At 52.1% G+C, this 16,773-nt stretch overlaps 1 pseudogene; it reads right to left on the bottom strand.

Moving 5' to 3' along the window:
• Positions 1-161: 161 nt before the first annotated feature.
• LOC133929580 (uncharacterized) lies at positions 162-16,433 on the bottom strand (annotated as a pseudogene).
• Positions 16,434-16,773: the final 340 nt, after the last annotated feature.

The following is a 16,773-nucleotide window of genomic DNA, read 5'->3' as shown; positions in this document are numbered from 1 at the left end:
CGGCGGCCGGTTTGCGGTTGCGAGTAGCGGAAGAGGGTGCAGGGACGATGGCGAACCTCCTTGGGGGTCACGTTGGCGTCGGGACGGTCTCCAACGGCTCGGCGACGATGGAGGGCAACGGCTGGAGCTTCATGCAACGGCCGGAACTCGACGGGGACCTGTTAGGGACGTCGAGATGTGGACGGCGGACGATGTCCTGAGCTCGGACAGCGTCGGGATTGCATGAAGAGGCTCGGCGATGGCGAGGGAGGCTCGGCGGAGTCTGGCGGCGTCGCAGGAGCTCTCGGGTGGATGAAATCCGACGAGATTTTGGGGCTTAGGTGTGGTGGAGTAAAAGGAAGCACAGCCAGAGATTCGATTTGTGTTTTATAGCCGTGGGCGGGGCAGCGGTTGCCGGGGAGTCCAGGTTTGGTTGCAAACAGCTGCAGTCTCTGCAGCTCCCCGTGTAGCTTCAGCGAGCTGAGACAGTAGCAGTTATCGTCCGGGCGAAAATCCAGGAAGTCTTGAGAACATCCCTCGAAGCTCAGAGAGAGTGAACGACCATCCATCACTTTGGTGCCTCTCTGGATGAACTCCTGGAGGGGGCATGAAAGATGGGTGAAGCTATTACTTCCATCCGCGGTGGGCTCGCACCATACCTTCACCTTCTTCAAGCTATTCATATGACTCATGAGTTGAGGAAACGCTGGACTCTGGTCAGCAACAAATCCTGCCAGCGTCTCCAGCTTACTCCTATCGGACAGGACAGTCTCGAGCCTTTTCATTTCCCTGCCTACATTTGGGAACCTGAACGCTCCAAGTAGATGAATCAAACCTGGAAGCTTGATGACTTGTATGGGTATGGGAAGAATCTTTACCCTCGCACTTCTTACATCGAGTGTCTCCAGAATTTTCAGCTTTGATATCTCCTTCGGAAGCGTTGTAATGTTACCCCCGAGGCTTAGATACCTGAGCAGCAACAGGATGCATATGTTCTTGACATGCTCATCGTTCAAGGTTTCACATTCTTCTAGGTCCAAGACTTGTAGCAGCTCGTATTTACTAAATTCTAAAACATGTTCATCTGCTTTCCCGAAGATTGTCAGAGACCGAACAAGCGATAAATCAATGTCTGTCTTCAGTCTGTCTGCAGCACCATTGTGGTGCATGGAAAGGCGACGGATTTTATCCGGTAGGCGAGCCTGATCATATAACAACGTGATGAAGTTCTCACACATGGACTTCTGCAGAATGAACTCGCGCACCATGCCGTGAGTTTGGCATGTCTTGGCCTCCGTATTGTTGCTCATATCAACATGCTGGAGGATACTCCTGTTCATGAGCTCCTTGAAATTGTCGATTGCGACAACCGGAGCACTGCGTAGATAGTCTGCCTGCACAAAGCCTTCAGCTAACCATCGCCTTATGAGTCATTTCCTCCTGACCGGACGGCCACTTGGGAAAATACCCAAATAAAGCAAGCAGGCCTTGAGAACATGGCCAGGAAGACTGTAGTAGCTCTGCAGAAGGGCATGCTTCATTCTTGCTAAGGTCTCCTCCTTTTCCACGTGTTCACCCAAGTAGCGGCACAAATCTGCACATCCTTCTGGTGTCAGCTGAGATTTACTTTGCAGAAGCTGCGCCGTGGTGACAAGAGCAAGCGGTAGACCATCGCATTTTTTTAGGACTTGTTCAGCAGGTGCATAATAATCCGAGGATGCTTCTTTGAAGAACAACCGTTTTGAGTGTTCCTCGTCAAGAGGTCTCATTACGTACACATGGCCATTATTAGCGCTGCAGGCATTTGCAATAGACTGAATAGCCGTGGTCACGATCACTCTGCTGCTGACTGCCATATGTTTGGGGAAGGCATTTTTTATGATGTTCCAGTATTCTGTCATATCATCGATGACAATTAAGAACCTAAGGGACACATGCAGAAACAAGACAAACAAGTTTAGTACATATCCATTGTTCGGACACAATTGTCAAATATGTGGTAATGCAAAAGAAATGAGCTTCCTTATGGTTCTTGGAAAGGTACTTGGAGGTATCACTAATTATAATTTGAGAGGTATGAAAAATGATACCTCTAAAGTTATAATTTTGTTATATCTTTCCAAGGACCATAAAAAACTCCTCTTCGTATTCATTTTGGTGTCCCCTCATAAGATAGAAGGTACCGGTACCTCTTTGGAATGTAGAATTTTTGGAACGGATCAATCTTGTGTTCCATCAACCAGGCTCTTAAAGGGGTAGGGAGTAGAATGCCTCCCGGCCTTATGAGAAAGCCACGGAACCAGGAACGAACCAAGTTCTACTCAGGCGCTTGAACCCTAACCGGTCAGCTCCGTTTCTACTTGAAGACTGACCAACCGAGCTAACACTCGTTCTCAATTAAATGAGACACCTGAGAACGATCCTGAGGATCCAACCCGGGTGGGTAGCATGCTAACTGTGATGCCCATCTCCGCAATCGCCGTCGCCCACAACCTTCTGTTCCCGCTCCCCCGCAACCGCCACCACGACGCACGAACGCGCGCCCCTCACTCCCCCGCAACCGCTGCCCCTCCCGCGGCTATAAAACACAAATCGAACCCCTGACCACGCTTCCTTGTACTCCACCGCGTCCAAGTCCCAAAATCTCATCGGATTTCATCCACCCGAGAGCTCCTGCGACGCCGCCAGACACCGCCGAGCCTCCCTCGCAGTTGCCGAGCCTCTCTGCGCAATCCTGACGCCATCCAAGCTCAGGACACCGTCCGTCGTCCACATCTCGATGTCCCCAACAGGTCCTCGTCGAGTTTCGACCATTGCACGAAGCTCTAGCCGTCGCCGAGCCTTCGCCGTCGCCCTCCACCGTCGCCTAGCCGTTGGAGACCGTCCCGACGCCAACGTGACCGCCAGGGAGGTTCGCCATTGTCGCCGCACCCTCTTCCACCGCTCGCCATCGCAAATCGGCCGCCGGAGTGCTATTCCGGCGACCCGCCCGAGCTGGCGCGTCGTGCCCGCCCGTAGTCAACGACACCGACCACCGGAGCCCAGGTGACGTCCTCTCCTCTGCTCGATCTTCAACCGACGGCCACGATTAGATCCAGCCATACCCCTTCGCTAGCCAATTAGAAGCCGTCACGTGTGGTCATAATCCCAGTCACCTTATGAAGCCACGTCAGAGTACCACATGTGCGATTTTATCCTACGTGGCAAGCCACGTTAGCCCAGCCAGCCTCGTCAGCATGCCCAGTCAGCACGCTGATGTCATCCGACGCACCCTCAGCCCTCCCCGACCGCGCCGTCCACGGATCTGGAGCGCCCTTCGCCCTCCCCGACCGCATCGTCCACAGCTACACCACACCCTCCTCCCTCGCCGACCACGCCTTCCACGGCTCCAACGCGCCCTCCACCCTCCCTGACCTTGCCGTCCACACCCTTCCCCGAGTACAAGGAAGCGCGACTAGAGGTTCGATTTGTGTTTTATAGCCGTGGGCGGGGCAGCGGTTGCGGGGGAGTCCAGGTTTGGTTGCAAACAGCGGCAGTCTCTGCAGCTCCCCGTGTAGCTTCAGCGAGCTGAGACAGTAGCAGTTATCGTCCGGGCAAAAATCCAGGAAGTCTTGAGAACATCCCTCGAAGCTCAGAGAGAGTGAACGACCATCCATCACTTTGGTGCCTCTCTGGATGAACTCCTGGAGGGGGCATGAAAGATGGGTAAAGCTATTACTTCCATCCGCGGTGGGCTCGCACCATACCTTCACCTTCTTCAAGCTGTTCATATGACTCTGAGTTGAGGAAACGCTGGACTCTGGTCAGCAACAAATCCTGCCAGCGTCTCCAGGTTACACCTCTTGGGCAGGACGGTCTGGAGCTTTTTCATTCCCTTGCCCACATCTGGGAGCCTGAACGCTCCAAGTAGATGAATCAAACCTGGAAGCTTGATGACTTTATGGGTATGGGAAGAATCTTTACCCTCGCACTTCTTACATCGAGTGTCTCCAGAATTTTCAGCTTTGATATCTCCTTCGGAAGCGTTGTAATGTTACCCCCGAGGCTTAGATACCTGAGCAGCAACAGGTTGCATATGTTCTTGACATGCTCATCGTTCAAGGTTTCACATTCTTCTAGGTCCAAGACTTGTAGCAGCTTGTATTATTTACTAAATTCCAAGACATGTTCATCTGCTTTCCCGAAGATTGTCAGAGACCGAACAAGCCATAAATCAATGTCTGTCTTCAGTCTGTCTGCAGTACCATTGTGGTGCATGGAAAGGCGACGGATTTTATCTGGTAGGCGAGCCTGATCATATAACAACGTGATGAAGTTCTGACACATGGACTTCTGCAGAATGAACTCGCGCACCATGCCGCGAGTTTGGCGCTCGGTACGTGTGGATATCGTAGATGTGCTGCTGCTATTGCGGTACTGATCTTTTCGGCGAGTTAATCGCGACGTGTTTGGGATTGGTCACCGGCCATGACAAACTGGTCGACGTACCTGCTCATCTAGTCGTGGAGCACAACGCGACCACTTAGAATTGGCCGAGGACGCGACAGACCTAATCGGGAGTTGGTCGAGAAACTGGTCGAGGAGCACGACCACCTGCTCGGAGTTGGTCGAGGAGTGTGACCATCTACACGGGGCTAGTCGTGGATCTGATTGAGAAGCTGCTCGAGGAGTTTTATGCGCACGACGTTGGATAGGTCTACTCCAACTCTTCTTCCGCTGCACTGTATGTCGAGTGGTAACGATCTATGATCTCCTACTAGCATGGTTTCCTGAGTGAATACGGTAGAAATTTTTGTTTTAGGATATCGTAGCCTGCCCGTTTCCCAACACCATCGCTGAGCGGATCGAGGGCCGGGTAGCCACCGTTGACCCGACTGCGGCCCTGGCTGTTGTTGGGGCGGGACCCCTATCATTTCGGAGGCCCTTCAGCAGCAACATAGTGATGGTGTCACCGTACCCCTAGGGGCCGCTATCGAGGCTGCGGCCGTACATGCCGCCACAGCTAGCCAATAGGTGCACGTAACAGCCCTTTAGGTTGAGCTGGAGGAGCTACAGGTTGTTACTCCCAGTTTTCAAAAGAACAAACCAGATGCATTGCACATGTATGCCAGGATCAAGTTTCTATACATGCTGTGAGGAACCATCCAAATAATATTCTAATTAATCATCAAGAGGATCATTATTCATAATCCAACCTTGACGATTAACCAGAATTCTGTTCCGGTAGTTCCGGCACGTGTTTTATGCCCAAGGATCGGAACACATGCCTCCAACATAGTACATTACAACAGAGTTTAATAAAAAGCAAGTAATAAATATTTATATTACAAATATTAAACAAGCAACTGATTCCAACAATTTATAACAAAAGCGAGCTAGAAAGAGACAAAAAAACCCTCAACTCCTAACTATCCAAAGATCTACGCAGCGGAAAGAATAAACTAGACAACAAAAGAGAGTGAAGCCACATGCCCTTAGGCTCCACTCCAAAAGCTCGAGCTTTGGAGTAGGATGCATTACTCCTGCCCGTCACCCCGATCGACAGGCACAAAGTAGCCGAACATCGCCCCATCCTCAGCAGCCGGAGTACCTGCATCAACTTAAGTGTATCACCGTGAGTACGAAGGTACTCGCAAGACTTACACAATGTGGGCATATAATATCCCGACTCTAAGGATTATACATTGAGCTGTTAGCAAGAATATAAACATGCGGTTAAGTTAATTAAAGCGGTAAGCAACCTAGACATATGTGTGAGCAACTAACTTAACTAACATATATGAAATTACCCTGCAACTACTAACTGATCATATGAAACTGTAACCACAATAGTATCAATGTATAACAAGTGCCATCTCGACCACCTCCCACATATCCAAACCACAAACCACATATCCAAACCATCATCCACAAGAGAGAACTCTACAACCGATACAAATAAAACTATAGCATGCTCATGACCGAGAGCGCAGCAGTTCGAACTGTTTTCACACCCTGCACGGGGATACTCCTGGACCCATACGACTCGGGGACCATACGGCTTGTGTCACCCGCTAAAGTGCACACAAGGTGGTACTCGTGTCAACCTTTCCCAACCAGCCCCAACCGTGTGCGGCATGCATCGCTTTGTGCGGCGGTACTAGAACTACTCCCGGAGTAAACTAGTACCACTTACAAGCCCGTCCGTTCACACCATTGATGTTCAAGCCCCACAAAGCCACAGCTGCGAAGATATTCGGCTCACCTTATCATTGGATCGGCATGTGGTAAGGTAAGTGCTAAAGCCAACTGTACTGACGGACGGCCTTAAATGATGCAAGCGGCCTACGGTGTCCGGGTTCCCTTCCCAAACTGCCCCCGGACTTTCCTTGAGGGTAGATGACACCCCTAACACCGTCCACATACTCACCACTCAACCAACCATAACAACCTCAAACATGTATTTGTGCAACAAAAATAAATCCTATGCTCGCGAACAACGGAAAAAGCCGTCGTTCGATTTCTACCGAAAGACCTAAGCATGGCTAAGCATATAAGTCAAACTTGTGCCCAGACATAACATCATCTCAAAGCTACAAGAAGCGTGGATGAACAAGTCATCAAGATAGAAGAATGCAATTGGCGTAAGTTCTACCCATTTGTTCCTAACATCGACTCCCTATACATGCAAACCTATACATAAGTATAATTTATCAATATTTAGAATTCATTCAATTCAACTGATAGGGTGCAATACGATAGATTCTTGCCTTGCTGTTCAGGTGGCTACCCAAAGTTTTCCTCGCTCTCTTGGATGACCGGCTCGACGTCTTCTAAAAAGAATAACGCGTGCAATGCCATGAGTATGAATAAAGTGCAACAATGCATGCCACAGTAGTTAACAACATGCTAGAAGTATAAGATATACGAATCAATACAATACTAAACGATCTAAATGAAATCCGGAAAATAACAGCCATCTAGAGTATCCGGACTGGTTCGGAGTATCCGGGCTCGGACCCTCCAGGTGACCTTCCGTAAGAGGTGCTCGGTTACTACTTTTTATTTGATTAGCCTGGAGTATCCGGGACATCCTCCGGGAAAGGCTCTCGGTTAGCATTATTTTAACTTGACTCGGAACCTCCGGGTTGGTCCGGACTATCCGGGATATATCGGACACTCCGAGTGAGGTTCCGAACGGATCTCTCGGCTACACGATTACATAACTACCTGGAGTCTCCGGGTTTGTCCGGATAATCCGAGCAATACAGACTTGGTTTCTTCATGATTTTTCCACTCGGGTGATTTGACTCATTTTACAAATCTGTGCTACACAAACGTGTACATGAATCCTAAACCAAACTCGCACCCTAAACCCTAACCAATTTTGAACACAATTCATCGGATAAATCCTGCTGAACCTGGAGTATCCGGGCGAGTCCGAAGTATCTGAGTCAGCAAGAAAAGCTGTTCTTGAGTGGATTTTTGGTTGATTCGAGTTGTGATCTTTTCCAAGACTAAAGAGAGCATGTTAGGGATAGTCTAAGGGTACTAAAACTTGCTCATCAACTACTAACACGATTCTAGAGCTCAGATTCAACTAAAACTCTATTTTTGCTCCAAAAAGCTAAAGAATCCCAAGAACTTCAAGAACTACTCGATTCCTCTATGAAAACAAAAATGGATTGGATAGATGAGTAGCTTATGAGCTAGAGAATGCAATGGTACCGCATGCATACCTTGAATTCTCCACTTGAGCTTCCCATCTGAGATTCCCCTACTCGAGAGTGTTCCCACCCGTGGCTCCTTGAGTTGGGACCGTACCGACTGGGGGGGGGGGGGGGCTAGAATTGCTGGGATTATTTGCTCGAGCAACTTGGATCTGAGCTGCATCGAGTGGGGTCTTGACTTGATTGACCATAGGGGTTAGCGGATTCACCGGATCTAACTCTGGAAGGGATCGAAGGATCATATGTGCTCCTCGTATGTTAGCATCCAGAGTATTGAACACGTCATTACCAAGGCTCGGTGGCGGTCGAGCTGATGAGGTTTCATGGTGACTGTTCGGAGGGAGCTTCTCTCTCGAGCTGTGAGTTGTCACAAGCAGAGGCGTACCCACCGGAACTCGCTGGGAGAGGCCAGGAGGCATATGTTCTCCCATGGTCCGTCGGTGAAGGGTCATGTCGGGTGCACGCAAGGCTCCAGTTGCGGATGTTTCTGGTGGTAACTCAGTGTCGGTACCGTTGGGGGCGACAGCTATCGCCGGATCTTTGGGAATTTCCGTGCCATGGTCGACTACGGCCTCTGGATCGTCATTGGGTCAATCGATGGGGGGTCGTTGCTTCTAGCTATATACAAGAATCGATCTGTACGGTTGCTCTGGCTAGTGTTAGAATCACCATTGCCACCCTCGTCGTTGTCGGTGTCTATACAGTGGAGAACATTAGGCTCCACGGGATCCCAATCGAGATGTCCCACCTCACGGTACGCATCCACTGGTCTGGATTTGAGGGTACTGGTATGGATTAGTCCACCTTGGGCGTCCCAACGGAAAACCATGGTTTCGAATATGATCTCCGAGTTGATGAGAGGGGACTCGAAGCTGTCCGCCGTGGACTCGAAGTGGTCGTAGAAGCCATCATTGGAGAATTCGACGTAAACGTGAGCCCAAGACATGATTAATCTTGCAAAGCAGAAGAAGGCTCCTACCTGGCGCACCAACTGTCGAAGATTAGTTATTGACAATGTGTTCGTAAATTGACTAGGTACCTTCGAGTGCAGGGATTAATCACGAGACGGGACAATCGATGTATATAGGTTCGGACCTCTGATTGGAGTAATACCCTATGCCTGTGGGGATGTTGCTGTCGTATATTGATGAACTCCAGTATAGGTAATGGGGCTAAATCTATTACAAAGAGTCTAACAGATATGTTCTAACCTAATGCTAAGGTCACCAAGTAACTTCTCTGATAGGGTCTTGATGTTTGCCTCGAGTTCTCTCTTCCTGTGTTTTCCTTGTGTGTTGTTCTCGTGTTCCTCTTCCCACAGCCTTTTCGCGTTATATAGGGGTGAGGTACCAGCTCCTATCTAGTCGTGGTCGATAGGGAGTTATCTTTCTTGATGTCTAAGTAGATAGATATGTTTTGAGTACTAACCGCATTGAGTTAGGTAACTAATCGAAACCTTCCTGATATGTACTTCCGTGATTCTAAGTGTATCAAGTACCGCTGATTTGGTTCCGTGATATCTAAAGCTTCTTAATACGTGTTGTACATACCCTGTTCGTATATGATATATTCCTTATGCGCATATACCTCATAGTTAGATATTCGACAATTAGTTTATCTAGTGTTTGATCCAATTTTTAGAAGTCATCATCTATGTTGAGTACTCCCTCCGTTCAAAAATAAAATGCGTATTTTTTTAGACTCGATCTTCAAAGTTAAATTTTGACTAAGTTTTTGTTACAAAATATATCATTTATAGCTACAAAATCTATATATTATGAAATTATTTTGAATTATAAATCTAATTGTATAATTTTTATGCACTAGATATTCTTATAATTTGATTAAATATTAATTAAAGTATATAACGTTTGATTTTTCAAAAAAACATCTACTATTTCTTAACTGATGGAGTTCTCAAGCCAAGAAAAAGGTCAATGTGTGTTTGATTAAGCAATTGGGTTAGTTGGATTGCTCCCAAGTGGCGTTGGCAGCCGCCATTGATTGATTCTGGAGTTTGACCAAAAAAATGAGACCAAATTCCGAAACAAAGAGCTTCTAGTCTTTTCTTTTTTCAAGACTCAAAACAGATGTCATTTTAGAGTACCATGCATGATGATCAGGGTTTAGGGCAGTTAGCTATGATGGATCAGGAAGCCAATAAGAAATGCAAACTTCTTGAGTTTACATGCATGTAAGTTGGTGCATGTAACACTTATGCACATGGCACAGCAACTGGTTCCACTCCTCCAGCCGGTTCTAAACTCTAAACCGATTCGATCGCATGAGCCACAGATGAATATTTGTTCTAATCATAGCATTGCACCACCGTAGCAGCTCGATATATATTTTATATAGGCCAAGATTAATCTGAACACAACTTTTGCTGTATTATTAATTAGTCCAACATATAACAAAATATCCACGTAAAACTATAGGAATCTGCTCTAGCACTGATTATATATGCACCTAGAGACCGAGGAAAACCAGTAAGAGAACATTTTCAGGATTAGCATGAAAAGAAACAAATGCTAAGGTTATCTTCAGCAGCTACCCTAAATTTTCATCCTCAAAAATACTATTACAGCATCCCCTATCACTATTACAGCATCCCTCGTTCCATTCATCTCCAACAGCTACTCTATATCTCATCCACTATCTTCTCTCCCTTATATTAAATTGATTTTTCCCAACCGCCATAACCACCACCCAGCAATTTTTTTTCACATATTGCCGTTGCAACAGCTATTGAATGGCACGGTATAAATTAGTGTCATGAAATTTATTTATTCGGAATATTTTTTTGCGCACTATATTGTTGCATTAAATATTTGAGAGCTAATTTGTTTGTCGCCACCTGCAATTACGGAGATAGAAATGAATGTTTGCAACGAATGTATGGCGTGGCTTCCACGGCCGACCGACGCTAGAGGAGAACGGTGGTGGACCGTTCGGCGCGGCGGTGCTACTCGCCGGAGAGGCGGCGGACCTCGTCGTCGGCTACGGGGGGCGACGGTGAGCGGCGGTAGAGAGAGGAGGGAGCGCGGGGGTTCCGTTTTAGTCACATACCGACGACAGCGTGGCTCGGGTGGCGTGCGGCGGCGGGGTAGACGTCGGCGGGCCTCGGGCGATGTCGGGGAGGGCGTTCCGGCGGCCAAAACTCGATGAAGAAAGCTGCAGCGTACGCGGTAGACGACGAAGATGCTCAAGCGCGGCTCGGCTATGGCAACCGAGCGTCGGAACAGCGGCGTTGAAGCTCGAGTGGCTCGGTAATGGCGGCGGCGGGGCTAGACTCTTGCGCACGCTTTAGATGGAAGAACCGAGGGGGGGTCTGGGCTTTATATAGGCGGAAGGAGAGGATAGGATCGAGCGAATCGGATATGGCTTGCTTCGGTTGGGATACGGACGCGGGAGATCGGTGAACGGTGTCGGCTTCGTTCCGGACTCAGGCGGAGTCCTGCGCGGGCGGGAGAAGGAAGAAAACGTGGGCCCCACTTGGCAGTTTCTGCGGGTGAACACGGCAATTGGCCAGGCGCTTCTTGGAGGAATATGCTCCGGCGTCGATGGGCCGCGGCCTTCGGCCGGCCCAAGCGGGGAGGCGGAAAAGAAACAGGCCGGCCCGGGTAGGGAGGAAGGAAAACGGTCGGGAAAGAAGATTTCGGCCCAGAGAGAGTGAGGAAAATTTTCCTTTAAAAGCATTTTCCAATTTCCCCCTTTTCTTTGTTTCTTCATTTGATTTTCTTTTAAATTCCAAATATCGCGCTTGGGGTTTTTCTTCAAAAGGGTCTTTCCACACAATCAAACACTAATGCATCTATTCCAACATGAATGCGACAAACAATTCCTAATTAATTATTTGCTGTATAAATTAATGTTTTTCTCTCTAGGGTTTTCAAGAGCTAGCACAACACTTCTAACAAAAATTCTTTACTATTAGGAAAAAGTTAAAAATTAGTGTGTTACAGTGTCCTCCTGAAATGCATCACCCGGGCAGAAGGCGGCGAGCTTCTCGCTGAGATCTACGAGGGCGAGTGCGGTGGCCATGCATCGTTCCGCACGCTGGTCGGGAAGACCTTCCGGCAAGGTTTCTACTGGCTAACAACTCTTCAGGATGCTTCCGAGTTGATTCAGCACTGCAGGGCGTGCCAGTTCCACGCAAAGCAGATTCACTAGCCAGCTCAGGCTCTTCAAACCATCCCCCTTTCATGGCCCTTCGCGGTCTGGGGGCTGGATATCTTGGGTCCATTCCTCCGAGCAATCGGGGGCTATGAGTACCTCTATGTCGCTATCAACAAGTTTACCAAGTGGCCGGAGGCAGTTCCAATGGTCAAGGTTACCAAGAACACGACGCTTCAATTCATCCGCAGTGTCACAAGTCGCTTCAGCGTCCTGAACAGGATCATCACCTACAATGGAACTCAGTTCACAAGTGCCCTGTTCGGGGACTACTGCGAGGACCTCGGCATCAAGCTCTGCTTCGCCTCTGTCGCTCACCCTCGGAGCAATGGGCAGGTCGAGCGTGCCAATGCTGAGATACTGAAGGGGCTCAAAACCCGGACCTACGACTTGCTCGCAAAGCACGGGAAAGGGTGGATCGACGAGCTGTCTGCTATGCTATGGGCCAATCGGACCACGCCAAGTCGTGCCACCAGGGAGACTCCTTTCTTCCTCGTCTACGGCGCTAAGGCGGTCCTCCCCTCCGAGCTCACTCTTGGCTCCCCTCGGGTGCATGCCTATTCTGAAGGCGAACAGGAACAGCGAAGGCGCGACGACGTCAACTACTTGGAAGAGCGCCAGCGGCGTGCTGCCGTCCGAGTAGCCAGATACTAGCAAAGCCTGCGGCGCTATCATCAGCGTCCCATCCGAGCCTAGTCACTCGAGGTTGGGGATCTAGTTCTCCGACGCGTCCAATCGCGCGAAGGAAGGAATAAACTGTCCCCTATGTGGGAAGGTCCCTTTACCGTGATTGGTGTCCCGCGAGAAGGCTCTTTTCGGCTGGCTGCAGAGGACGGGCAGCCGCTCCCAAACGCATGGAACATCGAGCATCTGCGTAAGTTCTATCCATAGGTGGCATGTTTGTGCTCGGGCCAACTAGGCAGGGGTCCCCCCCGCCCAAGTTGGCCAGGGGCTACCACTAACCATGTAAGTCAGTCTTGTACAAAGTTGTCAATACATATTATCATTGTCCAGTTCTTACTTCAAATTTTATTTTTTCCTCTGGAATCCATATGTTTAATCTGTCTGGTGAGATGCTCAATTGTGCGAGAAAAACACGCTCTCTCATTTTTTCCGTTGATAAAAGAATCCCGATCGGTCTACGCGCAGGCAGTTGCTGCTGAACTATGTCTGTTGTGGTAGGCTGTGGTGTTCGGTGTCATGGCAGTGCCCCGGGCATCACCGAGCCCCTGGGGTTCTTGGGTAATCCTATCACTCGAGCAAAGAGTAGTCCGGAGCCTAGACCCCGGGGGCGGGCTGTCGGTGCTCGATCTGGTCTGTCATTCTCGGGCGCCACCAAACCATAGGACCTTTGGGTTATGCCTCTGCCTATATAGTTTGCTGGTCCAGGTATTCGAGAGGTCTCGGGTCAAAAACGAGAGCAGTCTAATAAGTACCGCACTAACAGAGTGCACCAAACAAAGAGTCTTTTTCTATTTCCCAAAGCTACAGATCAACAACCAAGAATAAAAGCAGCTCGACCGCGAGGGGCTTAGTGCCCAGGTCGCTGCTCAGGCCCAGGGGGTCCTCGGGTGATCCTACCGCTTAGGCATTAGTGGTCGGGATCGCCTGGGCCCGGGCTCCCCCTCGTGCTTGTTGGTGCTCAGGCGCTCCGTCTGAAGGAACCAAGTTCCCGGGCACCCCGAGCTCGGAGCGCACACCTCTCCTGGATCGGTCGGCCGAAAAGCGGACAGCTGTCCGGTGAGTGGTTAAAGTCATACAAATTTACATTCAGTAATCTATTGCTTCTGAGTTATCCTCGGGACCCTCGCATTCTAATCTGTTCAGCGAGATGGTCTCCTCGCGCATAAAACCCTGCCCAAGTGTTCGCTTTTCCCAGAACGACAGTACATGCAGTAGAAAGGTGTACCGTACGAATGGTAATGTCTAACCGAAGTCCTTCATTGTGGTCGTGGTGCTCAGCCCGCTTAAAAGTACCCCGGGCACTACCGAGCCTCTGAGGTTCTCGGGTAATCCTACCGCTCGAGCAAAGAGCGGTCGGGAGCCTAGACCCTGGGGGTGGGCTGTCGGTGCCCGGTTCGGTCTGTCATAGCTCGGGCACCACCAAACCATGGGGACTCTTGGTCGTATTTCCGCCTGCACGCGTCTCCGGTCTGCTTGTTTGAGTGGTCGCAAAATGGGAAAGCGTTCACCGGTCGTGGCGTGTTTCGTGCTGGATCGACCTATCTCTCGAGCAAGGAAGTTCGTGCCTTTGTCTCTTGACTTAGTCGCAGCAGACTCGCGAGGGCTCGGGAGCTGAACGCGCAGAGAGACCTCACTACTCAGGCGATGAGTGGTCGTGGCGCTTCGCTCTGGGGGGGGAGGTCGGGTTCGGTCCGACTAAGTACTCCTCGAGACACCAAGTGAAAAGAGCAGGGACTTCATCAAGCAACAAGACAATACTGGAGTTGCGACCCCAAGGAAAGGCTTCCATTATATTCAAAAAAGGAGCTATTCTGAGGGATCACTCCCATATTTACATCAAGTCAAAGAAGAGAAAAATACAAAAGCCTAATCTAGGTCGGCGGGCTCAGGAGGCGGCGAGGAGTCCTCGCTGCTGTTGCCACTTCTCGGCGGCGGTGGTGGCTCCCGCATGAAGCAAGCCGCCACCTCGGCGGTGACGCCCCGAACAGCCTCCCGGGTGGCCTCCTCCTCGTCCTCGACCACCCCTTCCCGGACTGGCTCCAGCGAGAAGTTCGGGTCCCGGCTCCGGTAACAGTCTAGGATGTGTTCGGCCACTGCTTGGGCCAGACCATGCCCTTCCCGGGCGGCTAACTCCTGCACAACCCAGGGAAGCGCCTTGAGTCACCGGCTGATCTCCTCAAAGCCGAGGGCGATGTGGCCGATGGTTGCTTGCTCCATCCCCTTCTCGCCCACGTAGACTCACCCGAGCCCAGCCACCCTCACTGACCTCCGTGCCTACCGAAGAATGTCCCGCATCATCAGCTTCACATTGGCTCGCTCGGCATTAACGGTCTCGAGCTCGTCCTTCAGGATCCGCAGCCGCTCCACAAGGCTTAGCTCCTCGGTCACGCTGGTCGGGATGACGCTGGGCGCCAAGACTTCGGCCTTCTTCTGCTTCATCTGCTCGGCGAGGGCAGAGAGGGCCTGCTCTCGAGCAGTCAGCTCCGACTCCCACCTGGCGGCCTGCTCCTCCTGAGCAGTTAAAGCCACCGACGCCGTGGTAGCCTCCGCTTCCCGGCGAGTCAGCTGCTCCTCCCGAGCATCCAGAGCCATCGCCGTAATGTCGACGTCGGTCTCGCGGATCGCGACATCCTCCTCCCGACGGTGGAGTTCGACACAGCTCTGCTCGACCTCGTCCTTTAGGCGGGCCAGCTCTGCCTGGGAGGCCTCCACTGCCTTCTCGCGTGGCAGGATGGCTTCCTCCCGAGCCCGCACTAACCGCTCCCTGGCAAGCAGCTCTGCGGCCCGCCGCCGTGATATCTCACCCAAGCGGGTGGCTTCCTCTTGCGCAGCGATGGCCTCCTCGCACGCTTCTTCCAGGGCCTCCTGCTCCTCGGCCATCACGCGCCGCTCCCTCTCATGGGCGGCACGGGCCGCGGCGATGCGAGCCTCCAAAAGGCGGCCAACTTCCGCCAGACGCTCCCACTCGTCAACAAGGGCGGTGCGGTCCTCCTCAAGCTGCGCCCGCTCCTCTGCCATGGCCGCCTCCAGCCGCTCGATCACCTCCCGGGCGCTTCCGAGCACATCTGGGAGGTGTTCTATGGACCGGCTAGACGACGGCCGGGCGTTGGGTCCCCTGTGAGCCCTCTCTGTCGAGGTGCTCGGGGTCCCCGATTCCTGCCACATCGACACCGCCCTCGCCAAGGCCACCCGCCCTGCCCTCGAAGTGCTCGGGGCGGGCTCGGCCAGCGCCGGTTGCTCGGGCGTGGCCTCTGCCCTCGGCTTGGGGCAGGGCGATGCTTGCGGCTCTGGTTTGGTTGGCGTACTCTGCGGCTCCGGCTCGGCCAGCGCGCTTGGCTTAGGCGCACTCGGCTCGGGGGCAGGAGCCAGTCTCAGCGCCTTCGGCCGTCTCTGGTCTCCGGCGGCGTCCTTGGGTGGCCCGAAAGCAAACAAAGGTCAGTCCCCAACTCAATTCGGGCGAAACATGCTCGGGGAAAAAAAGAAACTTACATAGTCTTCGATCTTCGGTATTGCCATCGCGATTCCGGGATCTTGAACTCCGGGCTCGACGGCTTCGACCCGGAATCTTCCCTCCTCTTCGGCGGGGGGCTCTGCGGGGCCGCCGCGGAGCCGGTTACCGGCGGCGGTCCGGCCTGGGCACTCGCTGTAGACCCGCTTGAGCGCTGGCCTTGGTCTCCGTGTTCCAGAGCCCCGGACCTCGCCTCCCTCGCGGACCTCACGCCGGACGACTGGCCGCCTTGGCCTCCCTCCTTCACGTCGCCCATCGACGGTCGTTGCTGTGGAGGCGATGGCGACGACGAGGATGTCGGCTGGGGCACGACCATCCGGGGATGCTTTCCCTTGTCCCCCGGCACCGCCGCTGCTCCACTGCCGACGGCGCTTCATCCGTCGGCCTGGTGGCTGCTGCCTGTAGTAGTCCCACGGCCGGCCTGTGGCCTACTGCCCGCAGCGCCCACGTTGCTGCCCTGCAGCTTGCCACCCGCGTCGCCCGCACCACCGGTCTGCGCTGGGCCGTCCGCGGCCCCCGTGCCGCTCGCCTGCTGCCTGCCACTGGCGGCGCGGCCGGTCGCCTCTTCCACCCCGGGAATCTGGATGGTCCCGGGGTTCCAGCACTCCGGCCTGTCAACCAGGCCCTGGGCGTCGAACTCGGGCAGCGTCGCTTGCAGCGCCACCCGGTTCGGGTCGGCGCAGAGCGCCAGCTGTTCCCGGGGGAGTACCGCCCGGG

This window comes from Phragmites australis, chromosome 9 (genome assembly GCF_958298935.1).
Source record: "Phragmites australis chromosome 9, lpPhrAust1.1, whole genome shotgun sequence".
NCBI classification, from domain to species: domain Eukaryota; kingdom Viridiplantae; phylum Streptophyta; class Magnoliopsida; order Poales; family Poaceae; genus Phragmites; species Phragmites australis.
This window is presented reverse-complemented; position numbering and strand designations above follow the sequence as displayed.